We start from the raw sequence: 13,920 nt of genomic DNA on the forward strand, positions 1-13,920 counted from the left end.
GTTCACCTCAATAATAAACTGGACTGGTCCCACAACACCGACGCCCTGTACAAGAAGGGCCAGAGTCGCCTCCATCTACTGAGGCGACTGAGGTCTTTTGGAGTGTGCAGGGCACTTCTGAGGACCTTCTATGACTCTGTGGTAGCGTCTGCTATCTTTTATGCGGTGGTCTGCTGGGGCTGTGGAAGCTCAGAGAGGGGCAGGAAGAGACTAAACAGACTGATCAGAAGAGCTGGCTCAGTCCTAGACTGTTCCCTGGATTCCATTGAGGAGGTGGGTGAGAGGAGGATGTTATCCAAACTAACATCGATCATGGACAACACCTCTCACCCCCTCCATGACACTGTGGGAGCCTTAAGCAGCTCCTTCAGCCACAGACTGCTGCATCCGAGATGCAAAAAAGAACGCTTCCGCAGGTCGTTCATCCCGACCGCAGTCAGACTGCACAATAATAAGTTGTAATGATTGTTATGTTTATTTTGTCAATCCACCCATGTGCAATTACTCTTCCACATCATCACAAGTCACTTTTGTAATGCATATCTGTAACATCTGTACTTAGTATTTCCATCCACTGTAGTTTTTCCACTTCATATTTATGACACATAGTGTAAATTGTTGTATATTGTATATAGTATATTTTCTATTCTTATTTTTTATTTTTATCTTCTATTTTATTTTTAATTATCTTTGTTTACCTTATGTAAACTAAGGGTCTGTGTTGTCTGTGTCTGTGTTGTAAGCTACTGCTCACGTGAATTTTCCCGCTGTGGGATCAATAAAGTCTATTCTATTCTATTCTATTCTATTCTAGCAGGGCTGGCTTCATCCTTGTGTCTAAGTTTTTCCTCTCACTCCTCCGTGGACCTATTGGTGACTGTTTCTTGTGTTTTTGCTCCAGTTGCCCGTCTCCGTGTCGACCTGCCCGCCAGCCTGCTTGCTTACCTGCCAGCCTGTCTCCCAGCGTACCTCCCTCCTGTGCTCATTCCCCATGACCAGTTTTTCCCAGTCCTCTCTGTGTTTTCCCCTTGTTCTCTGTGCACCCTTTGTGCAAAGTAAGCTCATTAAATCTGTTAAAACTGACTCCTGAGTTTGTGTCTGCATTTGGGTCTAATCCTCCGTGTTTTCCCCATCACCGTCCGTGACAGGATGCTTGTCAGGAAATCACAAAGTTCTTTTTAATGAATGATGAGTGCTAATGATACACCAGATAATATGAAAAAGACTGCCCTGTTCTGTAATGTTAACACATTTGAAATTGTGATGCGCTGTCACATGACATCCCTCTTCATTCAAGTTTCATACTCCATTTATAGACATGTGCTTTGGAACTACTGAGCACCTCTTCAGAGAGGACACAAAGTGAAGAGTGACAGGAAAGAGAGGATGTTTTCCTGTTGGTTTAAATTAGAATTGAACTCACAATGTGCACCTATGTCCTTGGAGTTAAACTTAGATTTAGATTATAATCAATCCTGGTTAACACCATAGATTTATACTGATAAGGTCGTTCAAGTCCATGCATCTCATCTAACCTGAAAAAAGTTTCCAAGAGTGGGGCTGTTGCTGAGGAAGGGCATAAGGCATTTTCCTTTGAAACTCATTCACAACCTTCTGTTCTCCTCAGACTCACTGACTCACTCTCTGATCTGAATCTGAAGGCACTGACAGCATATTTGCACTGGTGTAGGCCCATAGAGACTATTTAGACAGCCCTTCAGGCGCTGGGATGTGGGCATGTGTCACATTGATGGCATGCCTTCACACTGGGCTTCCTGGGGTAGGACAAAAGTCACTGTGTGTGTGTGTTCTGTGCATATGGAGAAGTACTGAAGTACAGAACGGCGCACCACATTGATAGGATCAAGTGCGAACTGGAGGTTCTGTGTGTGTGCCAGTGTGGGTGCGGGTGTGCGTGCGTGCATGCAGGTGGGTGTGTGTGTGTGTGTGTGTTTGTGTGTGTGTTTCTGTAAGCTATCTGAATAGCAGTCTGTGTCCAGTGGACGGTCAACAGCCTCCAGAGGACAAAGCCAGCACTTGTGTCACAGGGCGCAGATTTTAGGGAACTGTTTGCTTCCCAAAAAACTGGATGGAAAAAAGACAGCTGATCCTTCAAACACTCTCATTAACATTTGTCAATTTATCATCAGATTGGAGCTGCTAAAGGAATGTGTCATGCAAGTCTGCAAGTTAACCTTATATTATTTTCCAAAATATGAAGTCGACTCAATACAAATATTCAACAGTTTCAGAATGGGAATTGACGTTTGGTCATCTGAATAATTATTCCATAGGAAAGTTCTTTTTTAATTCTTTAAATGCTGCTCCTTTGTAGTGTATGGCAGGGGCCTCCTTTTCAGTAGTGACACAAATTCAGATACTTCTGCCATTATAGCTTGGTCAACAGCACAATTGTTTCTTCGCAATATCTTCTCAAAACCTTTTGTTGTATGAACATTTTCTTCGTTAAGGTTACAAATTAAGATGGCAACAGAAATTAACAGTAAGGCCAATTCTTCTGTCACAGGGAGTCAGTCTATAGTTGTAAGCATAAACATTAGAAATGTGTCCGAGTTTATTTCCTGTTGCACTGTATGTGATTGACATCTGCTGCCAGGAAGTTAACGAGGACCCAGGCTGTTGCCTAGCTATATAATTCCATTGAAAAGGTCTATAGACTTGAGAGACCTGTAAAAACAAATTCACAGTAGTTAAGTCTAGTTATATTCAATCAGGAACCAGGCTTTTTTCAGGGGAGCAAAAGAGGTCCTGCTCTTTAGCAGGGCCAACAGAAGCTCGGTCAAATGGCCTTTATGGGCCGCTCACATTTAAATTAGGGCGTTTCGGCGAGTGAAACCCACCTTATACACGGTAATCGACTGTAGTGGAAACGCGCTTAGTTTTACAGATCGTAAAGCTAGTCCCCAAAAGATATAATATATCTTTTAACCTCCTGAAAAAAACTTGTAGATAAATTGCTGAAATCCAAAAGGGGTTCTCAGATGTGACAACTTGCTGTGTCCTGTATGGTCTGCATTTTCCCTGAAGAAAAAGAGTGTCACTGTTGCCTTGTGTGGGGCTTTGAGTCCCGAATGCCAATGAGCTTCTGTATTGGAGAGGCTGGAGTATTGATGTTATCCACAGAGATGCTCTGAAGTTGTTTGTTGGGTGAACAAAACAAATCAGAGTCCCTCAGAACATGGCGTGTGTTCTAAATTTATAGTCTGAGCTTGTGAATGCACACAACAGCCTCATGGGTGCCTGTCCCTGTGAATACAAAGTGAGAATTTCAGCCCCCTCTTGTTGGCACGATTTAAAGGTCATACAGTGTAATCAGTTTTGGTGGATAGTGGAAGGATTTTATCAATTTGCAAATAACTTCAAGGAGATGTCTCTGTGGCATCCAGATTCCTACACAACAGCTCATCTAAGAGAATATGTGCACAGACAAAAAGCAAAACAAACTTTCAGCTTGAATCATTCACATGAATTTGACCTAGGACCTCTAATGCAGTCTGTGCTGATTGGCCCCAAACAGCCAATGCACCAACTGATTTTTGTTGTAGGCTGGGGCATGTTTTTGTGTGCCACATCTGACTCTGACGGATCACATGACCAACTCACCAGAAGCTCCACTTCTTTTTTTCTCCTCTCTCTTTTCTCTGCATGTTAATGGGGCTCAGTTATAAAGTCCCAGAATGTGCACAGACCTTTTGCTCAAGTCGAAACATTTTCAAATCATGTGGATGCATCTTAACCTAAATCTCACACTCTCACACTCTCACTGTCAACACATTAAGAATATGTGTTGCAAATTAACTGCAACACAACACATAAAAAAGTGTTGCAAATAGAACGGAAGTGTTTCCAGAGGACACTTAAAAGTTGAACAATTAAAGCTGTCTGAAACCAATTTAGACATTTTTTAAAACCTTAATTTTGCCCTTAACTGCTGACAAGGAGTCTGCTGAATTCAGCATCATTGACCGGAGAGAGCCGCTGCTTTTCAGGGCCATGTATGGCATCGCAGGGCCATCCAGTGTGTTGACAAGTGCCGCGAAGACACCCATAGTGTTTCCCCTACCATTATATTAGGGGGGGGGGGGGGGGGGGGGGGCGCCCCTCCCCCCTAACGACACCCCCCGCCCCTCTTGAAAGTCAAGCTAATTTTATTTGATTGTATTTTCTGAACAGCATCAGATCACAACAGCAGTCATTTAAGGATCTCTTTCCTATAGAACAGCTCCGTCCTTTTGGTACACAAACTAAACAGCCTTATGTTATTTATATTATTTACACAATGACATGTAAATTCTGTCTCTACATGGTTGCGTGTTTCTAATTCTCAGAAAACTCAGACAGAGTCAAGTACTAACGGCTGCGGCCTGCTGCAGAGCCGGCTGCGGCCTGCTGCTGCAGATGTCCAGCAGGTCCAGCCCCCGCCCATGACACACACAGCCCCGCCCATGAGCTCTGCCTACTCGGTAGAAACAGCGCCTCGATGGAGGATTTTCTCCTACTACTACGCTAGTCATAAAAACGGTCTTTGCGCTATTAATAAATAGGTTTGTCATTGTTTATGTCATTAATGGAAACCCGAGAACAGCAAAATGCAGAAAAGTGAGGGATTATTTTATAGGCTACATAAATTATCATGTATCAAGAATCAAGAATTTTTATTGTCATAATGACATTTTTCATCGACTCCCGGCTTAAAAATACACGATAAATAAAGCACACAATAAAATAACGTATGACGAAAAAATAACAAGTAAGACGAAGGACTTAACACTTAAAAGGACACAACAAAATGTAAACACAACAAAAGACCTAAACACTAGAAGCAGACACAACAATGTAAAACACAACAAAATAAATGACTAACAACAACTTATAGACTAACAACAAGATATGACACTAAAGTATGTGCAATAGAAGGTGTGTGCAATGAGATATAAATATACAAAATAACAAAACTACGAAAGCGCAGCTTAGTGCGTGTAGTGTGTAGATGGTGTGAGTGTGTGTGTGTGTGTGTGGCTGCATGTGGGGGCTTAGTTTGGGTGGGGGGTTGGTCAGCTGGGGTGTGTGAGAAGGTGTGAGAAGGGGCGAGAGGGTGCTTGTGGGTGTTGGGTGGAGAGAAGCGATGTGAATCGTAAGAAGACTTATTGTTAGACTTAGACAAACTTTATTGTCATTCAAGCACATTTGCATATACATGAACGAAATTACGTTGCAAGGCTCCAGAACCACCAAAAAAAATATACAATATAAATATAAATGGATAAAAAGTAAAAGGTAAAATATAAAATATAAAAGGAGGCAAGATTTAGACATATCTACAACAAAATAAAATAAAATATAGCATCTAAGAGACAGAAAGTTACACAGCTGTTTGAAGTGAATGTTAGCAGCAAAAATATATATATGTATATATATATATATATATATATATATATAGTTGAAGACCACAGTGTACACACTTGATCTTAACCTGCACATTCATTTGTGGTTGAGCAGCGGTGACAGTGGCTGCTTCGGGGCTCTCGGTGACAGTGGCTGCTTCGGGGCTCTCGGTGACAGTGACTGCTTCGGGGCTCTCGGTGGCTGTTTTTTGGCTCTTGGGAACAGATCTTACAGCACAGACTTTTTAGTGAGAAATGAAATGGTTCCTTCTTATAATAGTTGTGTCACAGGTGAGGCAGTGAAAATGGTGAGCGTCTCTGCATTTAAAGCTGCATTTGCAGATTCGGTATTCTGCAAAACAAAATATTTATTACATTAGAGTTATTGACAGCCTAACACAAGTACAGTATTTGCTTCTGTAGACCACATAAAGAGTGACAATACCTCCATGGCGGACTGCTGCATCCAAATGTTTTTTCATATGGTGCACTATACTGTCATGCTGGCTTGTCTTAAAAGGACAACAAAGACAGTTATAAGATTCCCCTGAGGGAAAAACTGGCTCCTCACTTGCTGCGAAATGGGTTGGATGCTGAACAAAAATAGAAGAACAATTGACCATTAGATTCAAGATACACAAGGCATATTAGCATTAACATTATTATAAGTCTCAAGTCTTTTAAAAAGAAAAGTCATATGTCTCTTCTAGTTGTAATGAGCCTTCTCTCATATGCACTTTTTTCCTAAGAATACTACACAGCTATATCTAAGCAATTCATGGCATTTACTGTGTTATTGTCACTCCTTTATCTATTAGCATATAGTATCAGTACTGATTAGTTGTTTGTTGCATATATAATCACTTTAAACAGGCTATTGCAATGCAATATGAAGAAAACACACCATGAATGTTTCCTTTAAAGGAAACTTGCCCCCTGTTGTGCAGGCGCAGTGGGACCAGAAAGAAAACAAATACAGAAAATGGTGCACCTCCCCCAGTCCAATACATTGTAATTAACATAATTCCAACTAGTGCAAAACATCCAACGAAAGACATTTCACTGCATGTCAGAAGTTTCAAATTAAAAATTAGAGGTTGTTCACGAGTCCAGAGATGTGAATAAAGTTTTTCATTTAATGCATTTATTGTAGCAACGTAATTTCACTCACCGACATAATTTCTCCTTGATGAAATCTTCTAATCGACTACCTGCAGAGAGAGAGAGTGTGTAATGGCTGCAGCGGCTGCGGGTGCGGGGCTTGGCTGTCGGGCGGGAGGCGGGGCTTCACCTTCTAGCGGGAGGCGGGGCTGCTGGCGGGAGGCGGGACCTGCTTGAGGCGGGACCTGCTTGATCGTCTGCAGAGGTCCAGCCCCGCTGCAGACGATTGTATTGCAGCAGGCCGCAGCCGTTACCCACTCGACAGAGTTGGAGATTTACTTGTTCAAAGATCGTTTGTTAAATTGTTTGGGAAGAGGCTCCACTCCTAACGGTAAAAACAAAACTGGAACTTATCAGAGATCCTTTATTATTTTGTTAGAGAAGATGATTCACTCCTACTAAAAAACAACTAAAACAGAATTAAACAAACTGAAATTCTTTCTTTATTTTGTTGTGCTTGAAACAATAAAGGGATTTCTGATTTAACTTTGGACTGTCTCTGTTGGAGAACATTATTTGGACCTTTTGGACAATTATTTAAAGACATTTTCTGATGCCGAGTGTTGCTCATTGTGCAATACACTGATTTAAACTGAGTTTGCATTGTGGCTCTGATTATTGCTTGTACGGTATAATTTGGATCTCTCTGTCTGGTGAATTTTAACGCCTTTTAACACTGATTCATTTATCCATGTGGGAATTGACCTTTCAATACGAACCTAATCATTAGGGTCTGATTAAACATCGACTGGCGCGCTAACAAAAAAGAACATTCAGGCAATCCGCTACAGTGCACTGGAAACACATGAAAGCCATGTCTCTGCCTTAATTTGTGTGTAGATGAATGGACCTCTGAAACAGCACTCGTACTTTATGGGACCCAAGACACTACTTGAATGTGTACAAAATGTCTCATCAGAATGATTCAGATGAAGATCGTCCCATAGTCAGGGAGTGTAGTATTAATACGCAGGGCCGGGTGAACCCACCAGGGGGCTGTGAGGTCACACATGACAGATTCATATAGAGTTTGTGTCATGAAGGAGTCCTTTTCTACTATGCAAACAAATGTAAATGTTGCAGAGGCCAGATTTAGGCTGCTATTCTTCTGTGTTGGTGCCTTTTTTCTTCAATGTAATTTTGTATTACAAATGAATGTATGATTACTGCTAAATGTGGAACACAACACCTTTTATAATATTTTATATTATATACAGTATGAATTTATGCAGCTTAATTATGCTGGCCTTAGGTGAATTGGTGCTGCTAGCAATATGGAGCACATACCACCCTGTCCACTGTCCCCTGATACTTCCCCCCTCCCCCAACACTTTGCTGTCAGTGAAGCAGGATCGATGTTCAGCAGACCTCGAGGTGAAGGTTGAGATGGCCCAGCAGCGAGTGGGTTTGAACCCCTGTTACAGGATGAGGGTTCTCTGTATGCCACACACAGCGCCGTCGTATAGGGGGGAAAGGTGATGACAATTCTAAGGGCCCACAGCCAGCCAGGGCCCACACACTGCTCCAGTAGCCTCTATGACAAAATGATTATGCACTGAACTAATATATATTCATACGAATGAATCCGAATTAAAACAAAGCCACAAGTTGTACAATACTCTATATATATGTTTATTCTATTCAATAACCCCCCTGGCCCCTTCTTAGAAAATGGTTTGGTCCACACCGCGGCTCTTTCTTCCCGGGGTTCTTCCTCATCGGAATTAAGTGCTAGCCGGTAGAGAAGCTAACTGCAGCAGAGTCAGTATGCCCCCCAAAAAACACAAGTCTGGACACCAGAAAAGAGTTGAGAAAGAGGTCAGGTGTAGGAACAGCAGAGCAGGGGCCCAAGACATCAAAACCTTTTTTTTTAAGAATGGTGAGAGTAAACTGCCGAGGGCAGCTTAAACAATTAGCCTGCTTGTTCATTCATTTAATGTCTGTAATATTACCTTTGACGGGGCGCAGGCTGGAGCCTACGCTAGCTGTCATCGGGCCCCGCTCTGGACAGGTCGCCAGTTCATTAAAAAAAAATCGCCAGGTCATTGTAGAGCGACGGTTCCTAGAGTAGCTATAACTGAACGTTACTAATTTAGGGGCTACCACCGTGACTGTGTGTTTCGCACATAACACTGTCGGACAGTGCTCCAGTAAGCGCCCATTCAGAGGCTGCATTCAATTGTATTATGACCCATTCAATTTCTACTCAGTAATTATGAGCATCTGACGAAGGTCAGTTACGTTTTCATGATGTGTTCAATGTGGTCTTGTAAAATGTGTCATTAGTGGGACATTTGAATAGTCTAAATACAAAAAGAGTTAATTGTTCAAAGATTTGTCGTTGTTGTTCTGTTTTTTTGACAACAACAAAGTAAAAAAAAGACTATTCAGAGTTTTGGACAGTTTACACTGACTTTTGAATGGTTTAAAAATATTTTATCCATATCAGGACTTGAACCAGTCACCTTCTGGTTCCCAAGCCAAGTCCCAACGGACTGAGCTACTGACGCCCACCATTAATGTATACAATATATATAATTTAACAATAAACCTCTATCCTCTGCTGCTCCAGAATCAGCAGTGCCCGCTTCATCTGAGTTTGACCCCACAGCAGAACACTGAAAAACAATACAATTGAAGGTGGCAAGGAATAGGGTAGAGGGGCCCACACCGATATTCTTTCAGGGGGCCCAGAATTCCTAGCAACTGCCCTGGCCACACAGCACACAGGATCAATAGCACTGATGAGGAGACTATCTGGAGGGTGCTGCATACGCACAGGGACGACACCCAGTCAGTTTTATTAGGTTCTCCTCTCTAACCTCATAAGCCTTATGGACTGGTGAACACTTTTCATCACACATATGCATTAGTGGTGGAAATCTATAGGCATCTCACGATTCGATTTGATAACAATAAAATGATTATCGATGCATCCTGATGCATTATTTTTTTAAATACAGAATTTTTTTTTTTTTTTACTAATGATCCAAAATTAATTTACTTCCAACATATTTTATTAATAAAAACAAATAGAAGTGTTGTGACAACTGTAACTGGAAGGTTACATTTGCCAGCATCCCTGCATTGCAAATAACTTATAGAAAAAGTAAAGTGTGCCTTTAGCAGCAGTCTTGTAGTAAATTAAAACAGACTTCAGTACTTTCTGAACAACATAAAAAGCTGCTCTTATCAGGCTGTTCAGTCTGACCTAACACCCTTTCAAAATACAATTTTCGGATCCAAACGCTCCGTTGAAACAAAACAGACACAATGGCCGAATATGTGAACAATAACAATCGCCTCTTTGGTCAGTTAGACATCTTTTTCATCCATAAGAAAGAGATAAAATGACAATGACATTGTCTTTTAAAAACTCAGATCTGTTCAAATAACAGGGAACACGGCACTGTGGTGCTGGAGAAATCCAAGGCTTGGACCAGCTTCGACCTGGAAATCATATTATGAATTTGCGTTACGCCACGACTTAACAGCCCGATAGACAAGGTCTCAGCCAAAACAGTTCAGTCATATTTGCAGCCGTGGGGCTCTAATTCACTGCTCTCATTAGGAGCACAAGAGACACTAGCTGCCACTCATCTGTGATAAAATGTGCAGTTACGGTGACATAAGATTCTGTGACAAAGAATCACCACACATCACATGTTAAAGCTATCCTACCTGCTTTTATAGTGAGTCCATGACTTTGGCTTTGGTCTCTGGTCATACTGTAGAGTGAGTGGGCCGCTGTGTAAAATATCTTTGAGATTGGACTTTGTAGCACGGAGTTAATCCTTGACAATAAAAATTGAGATAGTTAGTAATTTGATTCTCCTTTTCTGAACTGGGTGTAAGTGCTTCCATACACTAGCTTTTAATACAGAGGGTGCCGGTGTGTCGGCTGGTTTTTGAATTAACTGGTGACAGTGAGACAGACAACTAACCAAGAAATAACTGTTCGTCTCTCTATCTCATTCATTTGTCGGTGTCTTTTGAAACTTTGAGATCGAAATGGTTTGCTGGGACATTTATTGTGCTCTCAGCAGAAACTGACTCAACAGATTATAAAAATGTGGCACAAAAGTCCACTTGGTCAAAGGTCAAGGTCACAAGAATTTCTACACTGATCATAACATTTCACACATATTTCTAATAAAATGATGAAGTCATGACATTTTCTATCCAAAAGGTCAAAGGTCAACTTCACTGTGACATTATCATGGGGGAGACATTTGGTCAGATACTGAACTGCTGACACTGATTTTGAAACTGTGCTGATTGTAGAGATCAGAAGATGTGTATGAAGTCTCTATATTTAATCCCCTAAAATACACTTAGGACCGAAGAAAGATCAAACGCATTCCTTTCTTAGGTTGCTCTCACATTTGGCCCAGTTGATCCATGCCATGCTTAAGCCCCATTGTCCCCAGATAACGTATAAGCAAGAAGCCATCAAAATAAGCTTTTTAAAAGTGTGCGCAGGCCACAAGGGTAAGTTAAATTGTATCTTTTGTTTTCATATTACACACACACAAGCCCGAGATGCACATGTGCATAAACAGGACCTATACACATGCATTAAATGGAGAGATGTCAGAGTGAGGGGGCTTCCCCATGGAAAAGCAGCCAGACCAGTTGGAGGGTCACAGCCTTCCTCAAGGGCACCTCACTAGTGCCCAGGACATGAACTTGCACCTTTCCAGCTACCAGTCCACCTCAGTACTTGGTCCGTATGGGGACCTCAACTGGTGACCCTTATGTTATGTAAGTCTGGACAGTTTGGATGTAAACTGCAACTGGAGGCTTACAGCTGGTATTTCCATTTTGGATTTGAGTGTTTGTGATCAACTCCTAGCGTTGTCAAAAATAACTTTAACTAAATGTAAAGACTTTAAGTTGTACAGTACACAAATCAGTCTCCTTCAGAACAATATGCCATACTGCATTTCCCCGATGTCAGCTTTTGTGCAAAAGGAACACATCTAACCCCAGAGAGCGTTGCTGTATCTGGGTGAACCTTCCCCCAGGTGGACTGACCTGGAAACTAATTTAATCCACTTTCAATCTTCCATTACACTGTAGTACATCTTCTGTGTCAAACTGTGTCTGAAATGTACAATAAATTATTCTTGGTAACACTAAGCAAGAAAAAAGAACATCCAAGGGTGGGGACTTACTATTGAAGCTTCATTTGATAAAATGGCTCAGACCTGGCACTTCCCCCAGCTCTAATCCCATGATGGAATATTCTGAGTAGATATTAGCTTAGCATTTTAGTTGAGCCAAACCAGGCTGAGTTCATAGCTCAAGGCTTAGCTTGGGTGCTGCTGCACTGCCAGATGTTTGGAATAGTTCTGATGCAGATGATTCAAACACTCAATGACTTTGGCAGAGGGAAATGCTTCAAACGCTAACAAGATGACTCTGAATTTTGGATTGATCAGGCCTGTGCTGGCTGTTTTCTTCATTCATGGGGTTTAATGGGTTCGCCCAAAAGTGTGCACTGTGCAGCAACCTGTTACATCATTTGGATCCTTAAAGCATAGGAGTGGTGTAACTGTGCGCTCATTCCAATGCTGTGAATTCATAGCGGATGGATGCTTTAGGATCTTCTGTCTTAGTTCTCACACTAGTATACACAGGTCTTTTTCAGACCTGACTAAAATGTGGAAAGAGATAGTAATGAAAGCTCGTGCCATTTGTTAACCTTTTTTTAAAGATGTTTGATTAGATTAATGTATAACCTTTCCAATTGTAGACTGTAATTTATGTTGTCTTCAGATAGTTTTTGATGTTCGAGGACTTTTGGCTTCTTTTGATCAGTCAAAATAAAAAAGATTTTGTTGAATATATATTTATACCTGGCAGAGTTAGATATTGAAAAAAGGATGGTATCATTTGCAGTGGCGAACCGTGAGCACTACAGCTGGGCCTTCACCTCACCACCGAGAAGAAAAAAAATCATCGCGGAAAAAAGCAACAGTACAACGAATTAAAAGGGTTTAACAAGTGCAAATTTAATTAACGATGACAAGGATGTAAACAAATAGACCATAACGTCAATAACATTCTCCGCAACAAGAAACATTCTCAACATTAACTTCGGAAAATCTGGAAATATAAAAGGTCACCCAGAATGTCACCCCGTGACGCTGCGGACACAGAGGCTCATTTCATCACCTTGGACAGCGCTATGAAATCACGGCGCATGACAAATCATTCACACATAAATTCATTAGCATTATCAATCTACAATACAATTTCAAAAGTTACACAAAGCTTGTAATACAAAGACTATTTTTTAAAGTTGCAATGAAGTGCAAATGCCTCTCCATGCGCAATTACGCATAGCGCAATGAATACCGATGTCAAATAAATTGAAGTCACAATTTTTACTACTATAACTCCTTAATTCTCCACAGGGAAAGGGACAGACAAGTGAACATGAAGAGAATAAAAACCCTCTGAAAAATCCAACCACACACTTATGATACGTTTGATACATTGATTGATTGATTGATCACATACTGAATTCAAGGCTATTTGCGCTGGGACAACCTCCGCAATAAATACAAATTCCCAAATGTCCACTTGGCCAGTAATCTTAATCCCTTGAAATAATAATCAAGGTGTATTATAACAGAGGCCTACCTTAAATAAACACGAAGTCCATTCGTCGGTCTCTCTTTGTGAAGTGGGCGATGGCGGCGTCATAAAGTTTGTCCTTTGATTTGAGCTCCAAAAGAAGTCCTTTCTCTATGGACATCAGTGCCAAAGCTCCCAGGCGGTCCTGTCCAGTACTGTTCCTAGCGTGCGTCTTGATGCGCTTCAGAGCCGAGAAAGACCGCTCCACGGAGGAGGTGGACACGGGGATGGTCAGCACCAGGCAGGTGAGGTGATACAGCTGCGGCATGCTCTCAGTCAGCTCTTTAAGAGTCAGAAAGTGCAGCAGGTCTGCTGGGCTCCTTGCCTCAAAGTTTGCCATGTTGTACATGACCGTCAGTTCAGTCTTGAGCCTGGGGAGGTCAAAATGCAGCCCGTAGCTTTCCGTGAGGCTCTGGAACTCAGAGCTGGGGAAGTTTTCTCTGTGTGAGGTAAACTTCTTGGGGTCCAGAAGGGCAAGGAACATGAGTTTTTCATGATCCTTGAACCTGTTCCTCAGCTGAGTGAGGATGTTGTCCAGGATTTCACTGTGCAGCCGCTGGTACGCTGGGCGCACATCTCCGACTCTCCGTGCCCTGCGCCCGCTGGGAACCCCGACTTCGCGCACAGTGTCCTCATAGATGGAGTCAAATTTTGCCTTTTCTCTCTCTGTGGTGCTGCAAAAGTCCTCGATGCTGGACAAACAGAACTG

At 41.8% G+C, this 13,920-nt stretch overlaps 1 long non-coding RNA gene across 1 annotated transcript; it reads right to left on the bottom strand.

The window, feature by feature from the left end:
• Positions 1-5,366: 5,366 nt before the first annotated feature.
• LOC310964212 lies at positions 5,367-6,716 on the bottom strand. Its single transcript, XR_014593726.1, has 3 exons — positions 6,577-6,716; positions 5,851-5,998; positions 5,367-5,757 (listed from the first exon to the last, which is right to left on the bottom strand). It is a non-coding gene; the product is annotated as an uncharacterized lncRNA (long non-coding RNA).
• Positions 6,717-13,920: the final 7,204 nt, after the last annotated feature.

Source organism: Echiichthys vipera (assembly GCF_963691815.1).
Source record: "Echiichthys vipera genome assembly, chromosome: 22".
Taxonomy (NCBI): domain Eukaryota; kingdom Metazoa; phylum Chordata; class Actinopteri; order Perciformes; family Trachinidae; genus Echiichthys; species Echiichthys vipera.